The 19,233-nt window shown below is 47.1% G+C and overlaps 1 protein-coding gene across 2 annotated transcripts in view; it reads right to left on the bottom strand.

The window, feature by feature from the left end:
* The window catches only part of ATP8B1 (ATPase phospholipid transporting 8B1), a 126,016-nt gene extending 121,646 nt beyond the window's left edge, over positions 1-4,370 (bottom strand). The window contains exon 1 of one of the 2 annotated variants that reach the window (XM_084778004.1): positions 4,019-4,370. The gene's annotated coding sequence lies outside the window, so the exon portion shown is untranslated. Of the gene's footprint in view, positions 1-3,460; positions 3,627-4,018 lie in introns of those variants that run through there. The other variant, XM_084778005.1, reaches the window with a different exon arrangement.
* Positions 4,371-19,233: the final 14,863 nt, after the last annotated feature.

The raw sequence follows: 19,233 nt of genomic DNA, 5'->3' as shown, positions 1-19,233 counted from the left end.
AGTTGAAAGCATCCAGAGTCCCTTGTGGCTGCGACTGACTGAACTCATCCTCCTGCAGGGTTAGAGGTCAGTTAGCCCCCTAGTCATCGGAGCACTGCAGAACAATGACAAGGATTGCGAGCCTTATAAACCTGCTCATACTCTGAGGAACTCTCTTTCCATTCCCAGGTGCAAATGTGCACCTGTGTTTGCTAAACCAATGCTAACACGTGAAATGAATCCTGTGTCCTCCAAGGACCGGGAGAAAGGCAACGGGTTCCCACAGAGAGCACCACCACTAACACAGCTAAGTCAAAGCTACGTCGACACGTTGTATTAAGCTAAGTGCTAGGCACCCTTCCTTTTCTCCCAAGTGCTTGCTTTGAAACCCATTACCTCCCAGCATTTACAGGTGAAGAAATCAGGCTACAGAAAAGCTCCCAAGGTTATACAGTGTGTGTGTGTGGGGGGGGGGGCAATAAAGCCTAGATGCCAACCCGGGTCAGAGGAGGCAGCGGCCAGCATTTCTGCTTTACCACTGTTCTGGACTCTGTTCAGTTGGGTGAAAAAGATAAGCCGTGTGTGTGTGTGTGTGTGTGTGTGTGTGTGTGTGTGTGTGTGTGTGTTCAATGCCTTTTGAAGCAAGTTAATTGTTACATTAAAAAAAAAAAACTATCAACGAACGGTGGATCCAAGAGAATACCATAAAAATGCCAACTGACAAGGTACCCGAAGATGCCCACAAAAGAAAAGGTTCCCAGCAGATAAATCTAGATGCAGATATGGAGGCGGAACTTCTAAGCAATAGTGACGTATGCCTTTAATCCCAGCACTCAGGAGGCAGAAGTGGATCTCTGAGTTCGAGGCCAGCCTGGTCTACAGATTGAGTCCAGGCTACACAGAGAAACCCTGTCATGGGGGGTGGGGGAGGGGAGAAGGGGAGAGGAAGCTTTCTAGAGTTATAGAAATCACCTGCGGTCCATGAACATTGCATCTGAAAAACTAACAAACACAGAATTTAAGCTAGTAGGACAATAAAGTATTAATATACCAATGGGCCTTTCTACGTGTTCAGACTCCCAGTATCAAGTGATAATAATATATAAACAGTAAATACTTGTCCCTGGTGTTGGCTTCCTAAAGCCATGTCAACAGGCTGAGAGAAAAGCTCAGTGGCAGGTACTTGGATAGCTTATCCCCAACTCTGAAAAAAAAAATATATATATATATATAATAAACTATGCCAGGTGTAGTGGTGCACACCTGTAATCTCAGCTCTTGGGAAGCAGAGGCGGAGGATCGCTGTCAGTTATGTGGCAAGCTTGAGGCTAACATAGACAAAGGAGATCCTGTCTGGAAATATCACACTCAAAATAAAAACATCCTTCTAATAAAGAAAATAAAGCAACACTCAAACTTCTACTATTTGTAAAGGACACACATGGCTTCTCTCTCTTCTCCAACCCTCCCCAACAGGGGGAAAAAAAAAGAGTAGTATCTTTCCACCTTAACAGATGAGCAAACTGCTGATGTAATTAGCAAGATACCCAAAATCAGTTGGAACTCTAAAGCCATAAATTTTTTCTTTCTTTTTTTCTTTTCTTTTCTTTCTTTTTTGTTTGTTTGTTTGTTTTTTGAGACAGGGTTTCTCTGTGTAGCCTTGGCTCTCCTGGACTCGCACTGTAGACCAAGCTGGCCTCCAACTCACAGGGATTTACTTGCCTCTGCCTCTCAAGTGCTGGGATTAAAAGTGTGCACCACCACCACCCACTAAGCCATGTATTTTCTACTTCTTTAAAGCAGAAGGGAGGAGAAGAAAGGAAAGCAGGTGGGAAAGAGGGAAGCACCCCGCAGTCCGCAGCTGCCCGGTGTGGCACTCCCTCATTACCAAGACCCCAACACACAAAGTGAGGCTGAACATGGCGCTGGACCTGAACTTGGCTTACATTAAAAAAAAAAAAAAAGTTTTGTACTAAACCATTTGCCCCTAGAAATCATTTTAAATCACCATCTTAAACAGAAAAAGAAAATCCTCCCAGTCCCATTACTAGGAGGTGATAACAAGAAAACTTGGGTGTGCATTGCCCTTCAAAAAAAAATTGTTAGAGTTCGAAGGTGGCAGACAAGGATCCGACTCCGGCGTTGGATGTATTGGTATTAAGGAAGCTATGTGAGTCCTTTGCACCCCCTCCTTGGGCCCTGACACAAAGAGCCTTTGGAAATTGTCAAAGTAAAACCATTAGAAGATTATACACAAACACAGCGGTTATGACAAGGAAGTCTCTACATAAAGAAAACCATTAGCAGTTTCGGAGGAGTAATTGTAGGCAGGTGTGACTGCTCCCCAGAAATTAATCAGCTAATAACCACCCATCATCCTTTGCACAGTATATGCATTTATAATAGGGTTTAATAAGGTCTTAACAAAAGATGGAGTACCGGATGGCACTTTAGGCCTAACACCAAAGTACTGCTTAAAAGACAAAAACCAGAGCTTTGACCTCTTATCTTGTATGGTTCTCTTTTGACATGGGCCTGCATTTACTATCCATGAAGACCTTGGCGCACACACACACACACACACACACACACACACATCCTTTGTAGCTTTTCTTCCTCAAGGAAGTTAACCTTCCTCCATGGCCAAGGAGTGCCTAGTGTCTTCAAGCACTTCGGGTTTTTTGTTTGTTTGGTTTGGTTTGGTTTTTGGTTTTTCGAGACAGGGTTGTAGCCTTGGCTGTCCTGGACTCCCTTTGTAGACCAGGCTGGCCTCGATCCACCTGCCTCTGCCTCCCAAGTGCTGGGATTAAAGGCATGCGCCACCACTGCCCGGCTCAAGCACTTCATTAGTGTTATCTGGTTTGATTTTCTAGGGGTGGGGTGGGGAGAATTCAGAAAGCAATAGACGGAGAAAAAGGGGAATGATTCTTTTCTTCGCTCCAACAGGGCGGGCAGTTTGGGGAGGATGGGAGACTCCACAGAACTAGCCACCAGAGGAGGACTAGAAGAACACCCAAGGCAGACCAAATGAGGTTGCGGGGAGGGGGCGGCGACGGCTCAAATGGAGCCTTTCACTTTCCCAGGCCAGTTCCTCACCGCTGGTGCTTCATCCTCTTGGCACACTGATGCTCTCCCACAGCAGTCTAGAGATCTGTATTCTGAGCCTCCAGGGGCAAAGACTTACAGGCTCACGCTCACAAATCCCTCCCCAATAGCTTGCCAGACATTTCTTTCACTTTGGGCTGAAAGAGTTAGCCAAAAGAGGAGTTAAAGCACCGGCCCTGTTCCATGCCACATCTCCCGCCGCCAGCAGCGCGTTTTCCTTCAACAAGTGACAGCTCCTGGAATCAAGCTAGGGATTAAGGACAGCCAGCGGCGGCGGTACATCCAAGCTAGTGAGCAGGACCCCACAGTCACCCGGACACTGTTTTCCCACTTCCTCACTGATATGCACCGAAGGAGCTTAGGCAACGGGTCTCACCCCCATCCTCCCCGGTAGGTGCGCCGTGACCAGAAACGCTCCTCCCTATGGTCATTTTCCCGTCCGCTGGGTCGCCTTCTCCCCAAACCTGTCAGTGGAAGATTCCCAGAGGGGCGGTGGTCCCTCACAGCCAGCAACACAATCCAAAGATCCCCACCCCGTTCTTAGCTTAACTCTGAAATCTTAACTCCGGACATGTGTGTCGCAAACCAAGGAAAAATAATCAAACAGCTCCCCCGCGGGAGATCCCTCCCCCTGAACAGGTGAAAACCCTAAAGAACTGGGAATCGCTCAGCTTGCCCTTCGCCAGCCGTGGATTTTGGCGGGGGACAGAGGGTTCCATCACCACCGCCCTCGCCCCCCAAATACCACTTGTCCAGGTTCGGGAAGCTGAGGGCGCGGACAGCTGCTGCCATCGCTTCGCAGATGCTTGGAACCCACTAGCCCGTGGACCACCAAAGGAGCCAGGAGACCCTGCTTGTCTGGTTGGGTCCCGGGACCCTGTTTATCTGGTTGGATCCCGGAGGTCTGGGAACACCAGTGCCTCGCCCCTCTTACCTAGTGCTCACTGGGCCCCGACTGGGGCATCCGCGGGGTGCGCGCCGCTCCGAGGCTTGTGCGCACCTGGACGCCTCCCGCCCGGCCCCAGCACTGCGGCTGCGTTAGCGCTGCATGGCATACAGGGTTTGGCCGGGGGCCCCGGGAAGCCTGTCCAGTTGGCCGCCTCTCCTCCGGCTCTCGTGGCTCGCCAGAGGCTCCCCGCCTTCCCCCGCCCCGCGTCGGTGCGCCCTTCCTCGGTGGCAGCCCTTTTCCCTCCGCTCTGCCCGACCGGACAAACTGGTTTCTCTGCTCCAGGGAGGAGCCTCTTGCCTCCCCCTGGCAGCGGCCGTGGCCGCGCGCGGCTGGGGACTAGGCTGAAGCTAGGGCCAAGGCGGGCCCTCCTTCGATCCCTCCCCCAGACGGAAAGGGGCTGGGCCACCAGGCCTGGGGCTGGCTTAGGTAGCCCGGCTCTCGGGCTGCGACCTAGGGCCCCAAGGGCAGGTGGCTACACTGACCGTGACCGATCTTTGTCTTTTCTGCGACCCTGTCGTTTCGACCGTACTTGGTTCCCGGGGCGCTCCAGCTCCCTACTTCAGAGCCGGCACCCTGCAAGCCTCGCGTCACTTTCCCACCCACTGTTGTCGACTTGGCCACAGGCCGGGGTCGGTGACCGCGCCAGCCCGGAAAGCTGGCGGGGTTAGTGAGAGCCCAGGACCTGAACTCCTTTTGTAAGAGGAGCTATGCTCGCTACCGGCCAAGTCACGTTTCAGGATCAGTCACCAAAGGCAGCGGAACAGAGGACGCTAAGACTTCGAGAAACTCTAATTGCAGAAAGCCCACTTTCTTCTGAGATCAAAGTCGTCCAAGTTTTAGACCTTGGGACCAGAAGGAGCCAGGGTGGAGGTGGGGTGGGGGTGTATAGCAGGCGAACCCGTTGTATGATGGCCAGATTTAGACCTGGGCTGCCTTGCTGGCGGCTGTTCGGAGTATAAGCCACTCCCTACGCCCACTCCCACCCCTGACAGAGAGAGGGAGAGAGGGGGGGGGGAGGGAGGGGGAGAGGAGAGGAGGGAGAGAGAGGAGAGAGAGGAGAGAAGAGAGGAGAGAGAGAGAAGAGAGAAGAAAGAGAGAAGAGAGAGAGACAGAGACAAAGTTCAGCAGTATGCTCGTACACCTGCATCCCTTAGGCTTACCTACCAAAGCTTACCTACTACCAAGTCTCTGGGGTCAGAAGGGAGGAGTATTTAAAAGGAAGCTGCGGGTAGAGAGCCTGCTGAGTTTTAACTGTTAGCACCCCTCCCTCATCCCTAAATCTAAACAATGCGCCTCATAAAAGCACCTCACAATTCTGCTTGCAAGATAATTCCGTAACGTTAGAACAATAAAACAGCTTGTGCTTCTATTTAATTTAAAACTTTTATCTTTAAGTCTCGCTGTAAATTACATCCTTTGGGCAATGTAACAAAACAAAACAAAACAAAACAACAACCATAGAATCCTGTATACAAAGCACAGGGAAGGCGCCTATGGAGGTCTCTGTGCTTTCCCTGTCCTCTCTCTCACTCTTAACTACAAAGCATGCACTAGCTCTTATCTTTATCCTTATATCTATCTTTACTTAATAAGCTCACATTGTTGGACTCATGGCCTCATAGTCAAGGGCTCAACTTTACCTGGGTGAAGGTCGGTCCCCAAAAGAGGAACTTCTCAAGCCACTGCTGGAAGCGAGGGAGTTTTTCTGCCGAAGCCGCCAGCCGCCAGCCGCGGTAAGCTTTTTGAAGAACCCCAAAGGGAAAAAGGTTTGCAAGAAAACCAAGTTTGAACCTAGACGAGATGCTGGATGAAAAATCAGTCTTGTCTGAAAAGCACCAGATGAGGGAGATCATGTTCAAAGTGGGGATTTCCCTTCTGTAAGCTGTTCTACCTTGGGCGGGAGGGTCTCCATGTTGACATCGCTGATGAAGGAGTCCCGACTTAGAAATCCTGGCCAGCCAGGTGGTGGTGGCGGTGCACTTGAGAGGCAGAGGCAGGTAGATAGCTGTGAGTTCGAAGCCAGCCTGGACTACAAAGTAAGTCCAGAATAGCCAAGGCTACACAGAGAAATGTCTCGGAAAAAAAGAAAAAGAATAAGAAAGAAAGAAAAAGAAATCCTGGCCCATGTCCTTTCTGACAGTGAAACCATGCCAAATTTCAGTGTGTTTGGTCAATCACTGCACGTGTCTCATGCATGTAACAAGGATTAAATTTGAAAGCTGCCTGGCTCCACTCTATTTCCCACAACAGCCTGAAGGGGTCCCCTTAATCTTTTATTAGAGACTTTGGCTTAGATGAAAGTACATCCTTGGCTTCAACACAGAAAATAAATTCAGAGTGAGCCAATATGAAGTGGTTAGACTTTGTTAAAATGGAAAGTAGGGCTGGAGAGATGGCTCAGTGGTTAAGAGCACTGGCCTGGCTGCTTCTCTATTTTAGATTCCCAGCACCCACATGGCAGCTCACAAGGTCCACTAACACCTCGTCCAGGGAATCTGGTGCCCTCTTCTGGCCTCCATGAACAGTGCACAAACATCGTGCACAGACATGCTGGAAAGAAAGACACCCGAACAGGCAAAGAAAAGTTAATAAAAAATTTAATAGGGGGGGGGGGGGAAGAGAGACACCCAAACAGGTAAAGAAAGGTTAATAAAAATTTTAATAGGGGGAGGGGAAGCACCTGAGCATGGCTGTAGCATTCTCAATAGGCTGCAGTTAATTAAAAGACATTTCAATATTGATTTTAAACATAGGAGTTAAAAAGAGAGAGATGCCCAGAAAAGGAATATGACATAACCAAGGGTGGAGGGGCAGGGCTTCTCCCTTAAGAGTTACAATTAAGTGTCTCAGCTGTGGCTATATATGCTGTTTTGGTGGCTCTTGGGCTAAATCTCAAAGGATTGTCTTGAATCCCCCACAAATGTACCTCCCCCTTTCCTTTTAGTGAGTAAGAGTGTAGGCTGTCTCTGGAGGTGCCTTGGATGGGATTATTATCCGATGAAGTAATAGGAGCCACTGGACTTGAACAAGGATTTGGAGCATGTTTGTGGTTTTTTGTTTTGTTTTGTTTTGTTTTGTTTTATCATAAAGGGCGGGTTTCTTCGTGTGAGATTCCTAGAAATTTGGAAGTTCATAGCAGGAAAGGGAGGAAAGCTTAAACAGTATGGTTGCTGGAATTCTTGCTTTTCAGCTGGCCAGAGGGTCTTCAGATAGATGCTAAGGTGAGGGATCCTTCCCTTCTCACTCCCTATATTTTCCCTCTCCCCCCCCCCCCTTTCCTCTAGCTCTGGTAGCATCAAACAGATGTGCTGTGGTGTTAGAACTCTTGCCCCACACCCAGCACCTTCACGGAGCACGCTGCCAGGGCGATGATGAAAAGAGAACATAAGGCTTGCCAGTTCCTGCTTTGGTAAATCATGTCCTCCCGCTGTTTCTGTTTTACCCTCTGCACATCACTATGTACCCGCAAGGGGAGCTTATCAGGAGAACTGATAAAAGCCATGGACTGAAAAGAAAATCATTTTATTGAATAGTACTTTTTTTCCTTACAAGGAAAAAAAATTAAGGGATGAAAGATAATCTTAAAAAGAGGTGATACCACCTACATTTGCTCTCTAATAACCCCAGGAGTCATTTAAGCTAAAGGAGTCTCAACTTGGGTAAGCAGAAAGCATAATAACTCAGGAGGTGCGTGAGAGGTATGCTGGAGAATATATCATCAGGGGCTGGCAAGATGTCTCAGCTGTTGAAGGCACTTGGGGTATGGAGACCACACTAAGCACAATCAATCTGCACCCTAAATTGGCAGTCACAAGTAACTCAGCTGGAAAGTGACTGCTATCGTGGTCTGCACCAGCTCCAGAATTTTATTTGGGGGTGGGGTGGGGGGTGGGTGGGAAGGGCAACAGCAGGGTGAAGGAGCCTGTACCCAGCATGCTAAGCCAGCCATACCCCGGCATCGCCAACAACTTTAAGCACAGACACCTTTGTGCAAACTTTGTAATGCCCAATGGCAGAAATTCCTAATATCTGTTTATTTCTATAAGTGGTGTTTCGAACAGCAGATGTATGCGATACGTTCTTTTTTTCTTTTCACGTGTATTTATTTGTTGCGAGGGGGGGGTGGGTGAGGAAGCAGATCACACATTCCAAGTCCTCCATGTAGAGGTCAAGAGACAACTTGCCTGAATCTGTTCTCTCTTTGCACCATGTGGGTCCCAAGGACTGAACTTGGGTTGTCAGGGTTGGCCAGCTGAGACATTTTGCCAGCCGCCGCACCCCCATGATACATTCTGCTGGGTTCTCTGGCATAAGTAAAGTTCCACCGTACCCCCTGAGTTATGAAACTTCCTGTGTCCTTTTGAATCGCTCAGCTCCTCCCCCCCCCACCCCCTCATTCTTCTCAAAAGAAGAAATGAGAAGTTAGCTGACTAAACAGGTCTCCGTTAGTCTGGTGACTGCAGGGAGGCACAGAGTGCGTGAGATTAGAATGTTAGGCCTGGGCCCTGATGTTCAAATCTGCTTCTCAAAAGCTGCCCGTGGTCTAGTTTTCCCAGTACCAGGAGGTGCTATGAAGGCCTCCAATAGAGGGGACACACCTACAGTCCTACTCAGCCGTGATGCCTAATAACCAGCAAGAGAGGCCCAAAGGTGGAGCAGTAGCATTCATATAGCTTGGTGGCAAACCAACAGCAGCTCAATAGGAAGGAGGCCATGCCTGTTTGTAGAAACCTAGGCAACTACCCGGGGCCAATGACGTCATAGATCTACTGACAGTGTACTAGGCCGGCATAACGCCCGACTACATTGTAAATACTTATCCATTTTTGTCAAAACAATATTTATTTATTATTATGTATACAGTGTTTTGGCTGCATATACATCTTCGCTCCAGATCAGGGTGCCAGATCTCATTATGGATGGTTGTGAGCTACCATGTGGTTGCTGGGAATTGAACTCAGGACATTTGGAAGAGCAGCCAGTGCTCTTAACCTCTGAGCCATCTCTCCAGCCCACAGGTAAGTGTAGCTCTCACCCCTCATCCAAGAAGCCTCTTGCAGCAGATGGAGACCATCAGAGAGAAATAAAATTGGCCATAATGCAGAGACCAACTGATCATGATGAACCCAGTCCCAGTGAATGGATTTATGACACAGTTCTTGCAGCTAAGGCTCAGGGAACATTGCAGAAGAGGGAGTGGAAAGATTGTGACAACCAGAGGACCAGGAATGACAGAGAAGCTACATCCAAGATACCGCCCCCAAAATATGGCTGCCTAAACAAGACATAAGTAATGAGAAAACAAATAGGTATGCCAATACAGAGTCGAGAAATCTCTCTGGATGTCACCTGTAGACAAAGAACTGCAAACAACTAATGACTGTTAAGAGGGAACACTGGTCTTTTCCCAGGGATGCATCCCCTAACTGGTTATCCAATGCCCCAGATATGAGCCCTTTAATGGGCTATCCAATGCAAAGTGGTCAGCCCTGAAATAATATGCTCACAACACTAAACAGACTCAGAAGGCTATATTATATATTCATGCATGCATACACACGTGCATATATAATAATAATTATTTTTAAAAAGAAGAAGTTTTAGAGGAAGTGGCAGAGTGGCAGACATGGCAGGAGTTAAAGGCAGGAAAGGCAGAGAAGGAGGTAATGTAATTATACTTGAATTAAAAATTAAGAACAAAATATCAGTAAGTATTTAAAAATCAGCTTCCTTTTCTTTCATGTTCATAATTGTGCATGTAGTGTTCATCTAAATCTCTTTTCTATAAGGAAGAGATTTGTTTGTTTGTTTGGTTTTTCAAGACAGGATTTCTCTGTGTAGCCTTGGCTGTCCTGGACTCGCTTTGTAGACCAGGCTGGCCTCGAACTCACAGCAATCAGCCAGCCTCTGCCTCCCAAGTGCTGAGACTAAAGGCATATGTCACCATGCCTGGCCAGGGAAGAGATCTTAAAGAGTCATGAGTGTCTATTTACATAGACTCAATGAACGCTACACTGACCTAGTGTTGATAACATAAAACCAGTTAAGCTTAATTAGTATAATTAACTTAAATAGCCAAGTAGCAGTTTTGAGGGCTGGCGATGTGGCTCAGTGACAGAGCACTTGCCTAACATATGTAAGCCTCTGGGCTCTATCTACCACAAAACAAAACAAAAGATTTCCCAAATTGTCTTATGATCATGGTTAGTACATTTTGCCACGTTCTCTTATTTACCTGTTTATTGGTATGGTAGTAACGGTGGTGGTGGTTCTCTCTCTCTCTCTCTCTCTCTCTCTCTCTGTGTGTGTGTGTGTGTGTGTGTGTGTGTGTGTGTGTGTGTGTGTGGCGGGGGGTGGGGGTGTATGGCATGCATGAGGAGGCCAGAGGACAATCTGTGAGGAGTCTTTCCTTCTATCTTGTGGAGTCCCAGGCATTGAACTCAGGTCATCAGGCTTGATGGCAAACACCTTCCTTCACCTGCCCTGTTGCCATGCTCTCATTAGGCTTGAGAATTTTGTGTCATCCTTTGTTCCATTTTCATCCCTTCCCACTGACTAGTGAAAACACCTTGACCTTTCCAACTTCATCCTTCATTATGCCTAACCTAAAACCAAAGTCCTCCCCATTCCAAACTGTTGGATTCTGAGTGATACTTGCTCTATTCCCCTCTGATGGAAAGGGCACCCCATTTTCCTTCACATGCCAGGTCTGAGCCAGCTGCCTCTAATATCCCCTAGAAGGCACTGTGCATTTATCCTTCCATCTCACTCCCTATTGCTTTGTGGGTCCCTTGAGATCCAATATAGATATTCCTCTTATTGAGAGGATCAGTGTGACATTCCACATGGTCATGGAATTATTATTTCTCCTAGAATGGAGGAACGGTTGGTGTTCTTATGTAATATTTTATCTGGCTCATGGTTTTCTTTTCTGTTTTTTTGAGACAAGGTTTCTCTATGCAGCCTTGTCTGTCCTGGACTCACTTTGTAGACCAGGCTGGCCTCAAACTCACTGAGATCTACCTGCCTCTGCCTCTCTGAGTGCTGGGATTACAGGTGTGTGCCACCACACCAGGGGCTGACAGTTTCTTTTTTTTTTTTTTTTTTTTTTTTTTTTGGTTTTTCGAGACAGGGTCTCTCTGTGTTAGCCTTGGCTGTCCTGGACTCACTTTGTAGACCAGGCTGGCCTCGAACTCACAGAGATCTGCCTGCCTCTGCTTCCCGAGTGCTGAGATTAAAGGTGTGTGCCACCACACCTAACAAAAGAAGGTTTTAATCTAAGAGAAAACTACTACACAACATACCTCCGCAGAGAGAGGGCCACCCACACTTAGCTGGGATGTCTACATCAATCAGCAAACAGAACATACCCCCACAGCCACGCCCACAGACCAGTCAGACGAAGACAATTTCTCAGCCAAGTTTCTCTTTCTAGATATATCTAGGTTTGTGTCCAGTGGACAAAATTTCATCATTGCAACAGGCATGCAAATTATGCAACTTCTTTGGAAGAAAGGTAAGAAACAAATATCAAAATTTCAGGCATATATGTGTCCCAAGAATTAATCCCAAGGATCAGTTGAACATGTACGCAAAGGTGAATGGGCACATCTGTTCACTGTGTCATGTTGGGTTTTCATTGTCGAAGACTTTGATGCCCATTGAACGGAGGTTTCTACTATAATACTGAGTGAGATACCAAGTCAGCATTTTATAGACTAGGAAGATCTTGTGATACTGATGTTTGTACTGTCTCCAAGTTATATTGCTATAAGATAATGCCAAGTAGAGAGAAGAGTGTTTAAATAAATTTGTTAATGGTTTATGTACTTGCTTATGTAAATAGATGTGTGCATTATATAATATATATTAAAGTGTCATCTTTGGGACTAGAGAGTTGGATCACTGGTGAAGAGCACTTATAGTTCTTGCGCATGAGCTGGGTCTGATTCCCAGAACCCTCACAGTGGCTCACAACCATCTGTAACTCCAATTCTGGGATATCCAACACTCTCTACAGACACCGGGCATACATGTGGTACTCCCGGCAACACACACGCACATACACACACACACACACACACACACACACACACACACACACACTGAGGCAAAACATTCCTATGGAAATAATAGAAATAAATCTTAAAACATTGTTTTTTAAAATCAAAACATCATATGTAATGCTATATATGTGTATGTATGTCTGAAGAGAAAGATTGTAAGGATAAATAAGAAATAGATGATAGCACTCACCTTTATGAAGGAAACTAATTTTTCATGTATATCTTTAAAACTTTTTTCTACTAGCCAGGTGTGGTGGCACACGCCTTTACTCCCAGCACTCAGAGAGACAGAGGCAGGCAGATCGTTGAGAGTTCAAGGCCAGCCTGGTCTACAAAGTAAGTTTGGGACAGCCAAGGCTACACAGAAACCCTGTCTAGAAAAACCAAACTAAACAACAAACAAACAAACAAATGAACAAACAAACAAAACCCTTTTTCTTACCAAGATGCCACAAAATCTTGTAATTATTTATTTGGGCAATGTAATGCATATAAACTCACACAGTATGACCAAGTTGCTGACAGAGAAGCAACAGTCCCCACAGCAGCAAGCCTCATGGTCAAAGGGTGCTCTCTAGAGGTCACCATTGCTTAGCTTTGTTGGCTCTTACATACTAATAATGTGCTTGTTTTGCCCTTTTGATTTTTTATTTTAAACCTTAGATATATGTGGGTTTCCTGTTATAAACCTTAGCGACACAATCTCACTCCCGGCAACCCACAAGCACACTCTCCCTCCCTCTCTCCTGTAGGGCAGAGGAAGTCCTGAGTGAATACGTGCTGTTGACATGGGCACAGCTATGTCCTGCTTTCGTGATGATGACCTCGACGGCCCCTTTCAGGACCAGGGGCCTCCATCACCTATGCCCTCAAAGCAACCTCCTCCCAACTTCGTCATATCTTTGGTTTTTCTTTTTACAACCACTAAGTCCAGTTGCTGCTGCCCATATGTGCTTCCGGGTAGATGGGGTCTTCACAGAAGCATGGGAATCCCACCCACGGCCACACCCTCAAATGTTCCTTTATCTTTCCCCTTGAGAACAGGACTTAACTAGTACTACAGACTTTGCATCTACAGCAGGGGACAACCATCTCTTCTATGCTTCTCTGGCCTGTCTCCTCAGCTCATAGCAAGAGTGCCCCCAAAGTCCACTCCATGGAAGCCAGACAGTCCACAGAGGCCACCTTATGCACACACAGAGGCCTGGTACACACTAGGAGCCTGCTTCTCTCTTCATCTGACCCTAAATGTGGAGTTTTCTACCAGCCTCCAAACACTTGGGTCTGATACTGCTGTCCCAGCCCTCTGGAGCTTCACAGTGGACAAATCTGTCCTTGTGTCTGCAAGAGGCACAGAACACATTATTTTGGAAGAAACATCTTGAACCCTTCCCTTACTTCATATTCTGCCAGTAGGGTCCAGAGTATGGGCATGTGGGCCCCCCCCTTTTTTTTGTTAAGACAGGGTTTCTCTGTGTATCCTTGGATATCCTGGACTCACTTTGTAGACCAGGCTGGCCCCAAACTTCACAGGGATCAACCTGCCTCTGCCTCCCGAGTGCTGGGATTAAAGGCATGAGCCACTACTGCCCTGTGGCATGTGGACTCTATCTTACATCTGGCCTTAAGAATTTACTGTTGCTCTTTAAGAACACTGGCACTGAGCCATTTATAAAGAACAGAAGGTTATTTAGGCTCCTGCTTCTTTTGGAGGCTGCAAAGTTTAGCTTGGGGAGTGCATGTGGTGAGAGCCCAGTGCTGCTCTTGTAAGGACAGCAAAACAGTCTTGACTGAAAAGCTAGGGGGCATCGCTAGGAAACAGGTGTGATTCACCTCCATCCTGGAGACAGCCAAGCCATCGTGAGCCATGCCAATGCCTTCGTGAGGGTGGAGGACCACGCCCTCACATCCACACACTCTCAAGGATGCCACCATCCCTTTATGCCAGCTTTAATGTGAAACGGCATGGGGGCGCAGACCTTAATCTCAGCCTCTCTGAAGGGCAGGAGGCTCTCAAGTTCAAGTGCCCCTCCCCCAAACCTCAGGGCAGCAACATTTAGAAATCAAGAACACAGAGATCTTAGAGACAAAATATATGTAACAAATAAGACCCGTATGCATCAAGAGTGAATTTAACTTCTGGCAGATTAAGAATTTGCTCAGACATCAAAATCATTCCTTCAGTCTTCTTCTTTTCCTGGGATGAAGACATTTCCAAGACATTTTAAATATTTTCACATATTGAAAACTCTTTCCAAGGATTCCCTTCTTCCATCTGTTAATGGAATAAAATTCCAATTCCGCCGTTTAAAATGTATGCATGCTCAGGGAGCAGCATCTGCAGGAACCCCTGTGTCTGCTTGATCCCTGGCACCACCCCCCCCCCCACTTTAAAGTATGCTTCATTAGAAACCATTTTAAAACCCACTTATATTCCAATCTAAACAATCCATGACACTTGCCTAGGGAACACCTGACCGAGAGGCACTCAAATTCCACCCTGTGAGTCACAGCTTGCTATGCTTCCCAGAGCCCAGCACTTAGGTCCCGGGCAAGCCTAGTCCTCATGTCTCATGTGAAGTCAATTAAATTCTGAAAACTGTGGCTCATCCAATGCTGACAGATAACAGCCCCTGGAGAGCAGTGGCTTGCGTGCTTTCTATTTTCCTTTCCTTTCTTTCTTTACCTCCTTCTTACCCTTCTTTGCCTGCCTTCCTTTGTTCCTTCCTTCCCTCCCTCCCTCCTTCTTTCTCTCTCTCCCTCCCTCCTTCCTTTCTTCTTTCACAGGGTTTCACAGTTTAGCCCAGGCTGGTTTTGAATCTGAGATGCCCTGTCTCTGGAGTGCTGGAATTACAGGTGTGTACCATTGAGCTTAGCAGCAACAATAGTTTTAAAAAATACTTTTATATTTAACCTTTGTTGATGATTTAAAATCTTCAATGTCTATAAACAGAAGAGACGTGTAAGACAGACACTGGAGAAATGAGTTCATTTACAGCAATGGGGGTCCCCAGTGGTAAGTTTTTCACAAACACAATGAGACTTAACTTTAAGGCCCTTCTAAGGCCTGAGCCTATTTTTATATTCTTCTGTTTTGTTGTTTTGAGACAGAGTTTCTCTGTGTAGTCCTGGCTGTCCTGGAACTTGCTTTGTAGACCAGGCTGGCCTTGAACTCAGGGATTTGCCTGACTCTAGTTTTTTGTTTGTTTTTTTGTTTTGTTTTGTTTTTTCAAGACAAGGTTTCTCTGTGTAGCCTTGGCTGTCTTGGACTCACTTTGTAGACCAGGATGGGCTCGAACTCACAGAGATCTATCTGTCTCTGCTTCCGGAGTGCTGGGATTAAAGGTGTGCACCACCTCACCCAGCTTGATTCTAGCTTTATATTCTTAAGTTTTAATTTTTTTTTCTGGAAGAGCTTCACCTCCCCCATTTCTATAGCCCCTGGACTCCAGGAACATTGGTTTCATACTTGTCACAGAGCGTCCCTTCTCATCTCTCGGGCACCCATGACCGCCGTGGGACAGACATGGAAACAATCCGCAAGTTGGCACAATTCCGAAAGCTGACCCAGCATAGAGGTCTGAGGTGTGGGCCGGCCACCAGCTGCTTGCATGCTGGAGCCATCCGCTCCACACCAAGGTCCCTGTCCAAACCAATTGTTGGTCGTACACACGTGCACACACACACACACACACACACACACACACACACACACACACCCAGGGCCCATGCTACACTCTCACAACACTTTAAAATCTTGGACTTGTCCGTTTTCCCTAGAAACCTTCTGACTTCTTGCAACCTTCCCAGGCTCTGCTGGAGCACTGGTTCTCACAGAGGAGTGCAGAAGCTGAGACGGGCCGCCACCTGTGTCCCATTGCAAGCTGCCCTGCCTCCTCTTCCATTCAATGAAAGCAATGGCCGGTTGTAGCTCTATATGATATTCTTTAGGCAGTGGCTTCGTTTTAAACAGAAGCTACTGTTTCTGCCTATAGTGGAGCTCTTAGATGAACTTCCAGGCAGCAGAGCAGAGCAGAGCAGAGGTCCCTGTCAGATCCTAAAGCTGGAGTTCTTTCCGAGTTCCCTGAGGCACCAGCAGCCACTGTCTGTTGTTCTGAAGCAAGACACACCCACACACACCCACACACACACACCCACACACACATGCTCATGGTTATTAACATGGACACAGGGAAAATTTGACTCACTAGAATGCCATCCGCACCACACAGCTGTCCAATGGGATTAATGGCACAGTGGAACTGGCCTTGCCTGTCGTGACATCTGTTCCACATGTCTTTCCTGGTCACGGGCTCCAGTGTTGTTAGAAGCAAGATGGTGTTTAGTTAAAAGAGAGCAACATCTCAGTCCCCGGTTAGTTAGATATGATCACATGACCAAGTTCTGGCCGATGATATGGTATAGGCAGAATGTTCAAGAGCTTCAGTAGTACTCTAAATGTAAAAAACACATCCTTTTCCTCGCTGTGTCATTCGCGTGAGCATGGCATCTGCTGAGCTCGCAGCCATCTTGGATCTGAGAGGACTTTAAACACTGATCCAGTAGCTATGGAGAGTGGAGCAGCGAGATAAACAGGTGCACCGGAAGACATCATGGGTCCCTCCTCTATCCCAGACTGCCTCCTGCTATGCCTATTTTCTATTTGAAAAAAAAAATCATGTTATTTAAGCCACTATCTCCCAGCTTACTGTCACAGCCAGATATAAGTCCTCATTGATATAATGGCGACAGTCACCTCTCCACATCGTAGGGAAAGAAGTCAACAAATGAACACGGATCACACTCCATGAGAGGTAGGAACAAACTTTACACTCTCGACATCCACTCAATTTACTTGGCAGGGTGTAGAGGACAAGAGGGAAGGGTCGACAGAGTGAAGCAAGAATAGGCTTTACTCTCTAAAACACCGGCGAGTGTAAGTGGTCCCAGATCAGTGTAAATGGTCCCTAGCAACTGAGGTTACCAAGCAACACTCTGCAACAGATGATGTGTGTTTAGAACAGTTGGAGCTTGAAGGAAACCAGCTCAGCCCAGAAAGCACCCTTGTTCTCAGATAGAATGATGCATGTGCTTTACACACACACACACACACACACACACACACACACACACACACACACACACACACACAGAAACACACACACACACACACACACACACACACACACACACACACACGCGCGCATGCGCACTCTAAGTATATATTAAATTAGGACCTACTCAAGACATAGTGCCCTCCCCAGCCACTGCTCTACTTTCTGTGTCCACTTTTCCACTACCAATAGCAGTCTAGAATATTCTTATAGTACAATGAAGAATTATATCTGGAGAGCAGGAGAGACAGAGAGCACGTTTGCCTAACTTTTATTATAGTATATTATTAACATAATTCTGTTTTATTATTAGGCACTGTTGTCAGTCTCTTACAGAGCCTAACTTATGGACTAAGTGTTACCACACACGTGCAGAGAAATGCTAGTGTATACATAGCTTACGCTTCAGATATCTCTTGCGGGGCGTGGGGGGTGGGGCTTGAAATCCATGTCCTGTATTAGTTACTTGACTTACTGCCGTGACAAAAATACATGTCAAAAACAACTTAGGGGCAGGGGGGTTTGCTCTGGCTCACAGTTTGAGAGTCAGTGCATCATGGAGGTGGGGGTTGGGGGTGGGGGGACAGGGCGCGGCAGCAGGAGTGTGTGGCTCGGCCATTGCATCTGCAGGAAGATGAATGCTCAGTTTGCTTCCTCGGTTAGTCCAGGACCCCCCAGCCCGTGAAACGGGGCTGCTGACATTAAGAATACACCTTCCCACCTAAATAAGATGATCCAGAAACGCCCCAAACATGCCCAGAAGTCTGTCTCCTAGGTGATTCTAGGTCCTATCACGTTGTCAGTATCAGTCTGTGGCTCTAGTTTGAAGACAAGAAAAAATAAAAAATAAAAAAAAGAAAGAAAGAAAAAGAAGTGAGAATCAACCTTGTAGATTATTGTTCCTCCCATGTAAGTAGAAGCCGAGGAGTTGGCTGGTCAGGAAGTGACACCTGTGCACGCCTCGCCTCAGAGTCACCTGGACCAAAGGTTGAGCAATGCGAAAGCGATGCCTGCCTCAGGGGAAGTGTGATGTCATCCTCGGGCATACACCACGTCCTGTTCTCTGTTCTGCCGCAGCCACTGGCTCTATAACACCTCTCTCTGGTCAGCCTCTGTGGCTCTGCAGTCGGCAGAGCTGGGGACACAAAAGAGGAGTCCACTTCTGAGTTCACTCGTAAGGACTTACAGCTCAGAGGGAGCAAGTTCAAAGACTCAGAGAGGCGATGTGGGGCAGGCCCTGCAGGGAGAAGGGAGTGGGGCCTGACTCACTCTTCCGGGAAGTTCCTGACGGTTTCTTTGAGAAGGTGACATCTCAATAGAGACCTGGAGCAGGATGAGGGAGTTTCTGTCTCACCTTCAGTTATTGTTCAAGTGGCTGATGCCACAAGACAGATTCACAGAGCTAGGAAGTGTCAGTGAATTGGTTAGAAAAATCCCTTGCCCCGTCTCTTCCATTCTTGGAGTTCTGCAGGCATGGCCATCTCATTTGCTCTGGACAGTGTCAGGGACAGTGATGCTCTCCTCCCCTCAGGAGACTGGGTCTGGAGATGTCTATTTGGCATCTTGGAATTTACACTTGCTGAACAATTACACACACACACACACACACACACACACACACACATACACATGCACGTGCACGTGCGCACGTGCACGCGCACACACACATACACTTTAGCTCCAAGGAAAAAGGAGCAGAAAGAGCTATGATTTGATACATGCAATGCTAGTCGTCAACTTGCTCACACTCATATACACACATACAAACACACACACACACACATACACACACACTTACACAATTTAGCTACAAGGAAAAAGGAGCTATGATTTTATGCAAGCAATGCTGGTTGTCAGCTTGATTTCTCTTGTTCATTCAGTCTGGGGTCCAGCCCATGAAGCAGGGCTACCTTCCCACATGGCTTTTCCCACATCAGTTGACATAATCGAGATAGTCTCTCACAGGGATTTATTTATTCATCCACTGACTCCAAGTGAACATGGAAAGCAAGCAGCGGGG

Source organism: Acomys minous, assembly GCF_964271855.1.
Source record: "Acomys minous genome assembly, chromosome: 4".
Lineage (NCBI taxonomy): Eukaryota > Metazoa > Chordata > Mammalia > Rodentia > Muridae > Acomys > Acomys minous.
This window is presented reverse-complemented; position numbering and strand designations above follow the sequence as displayed.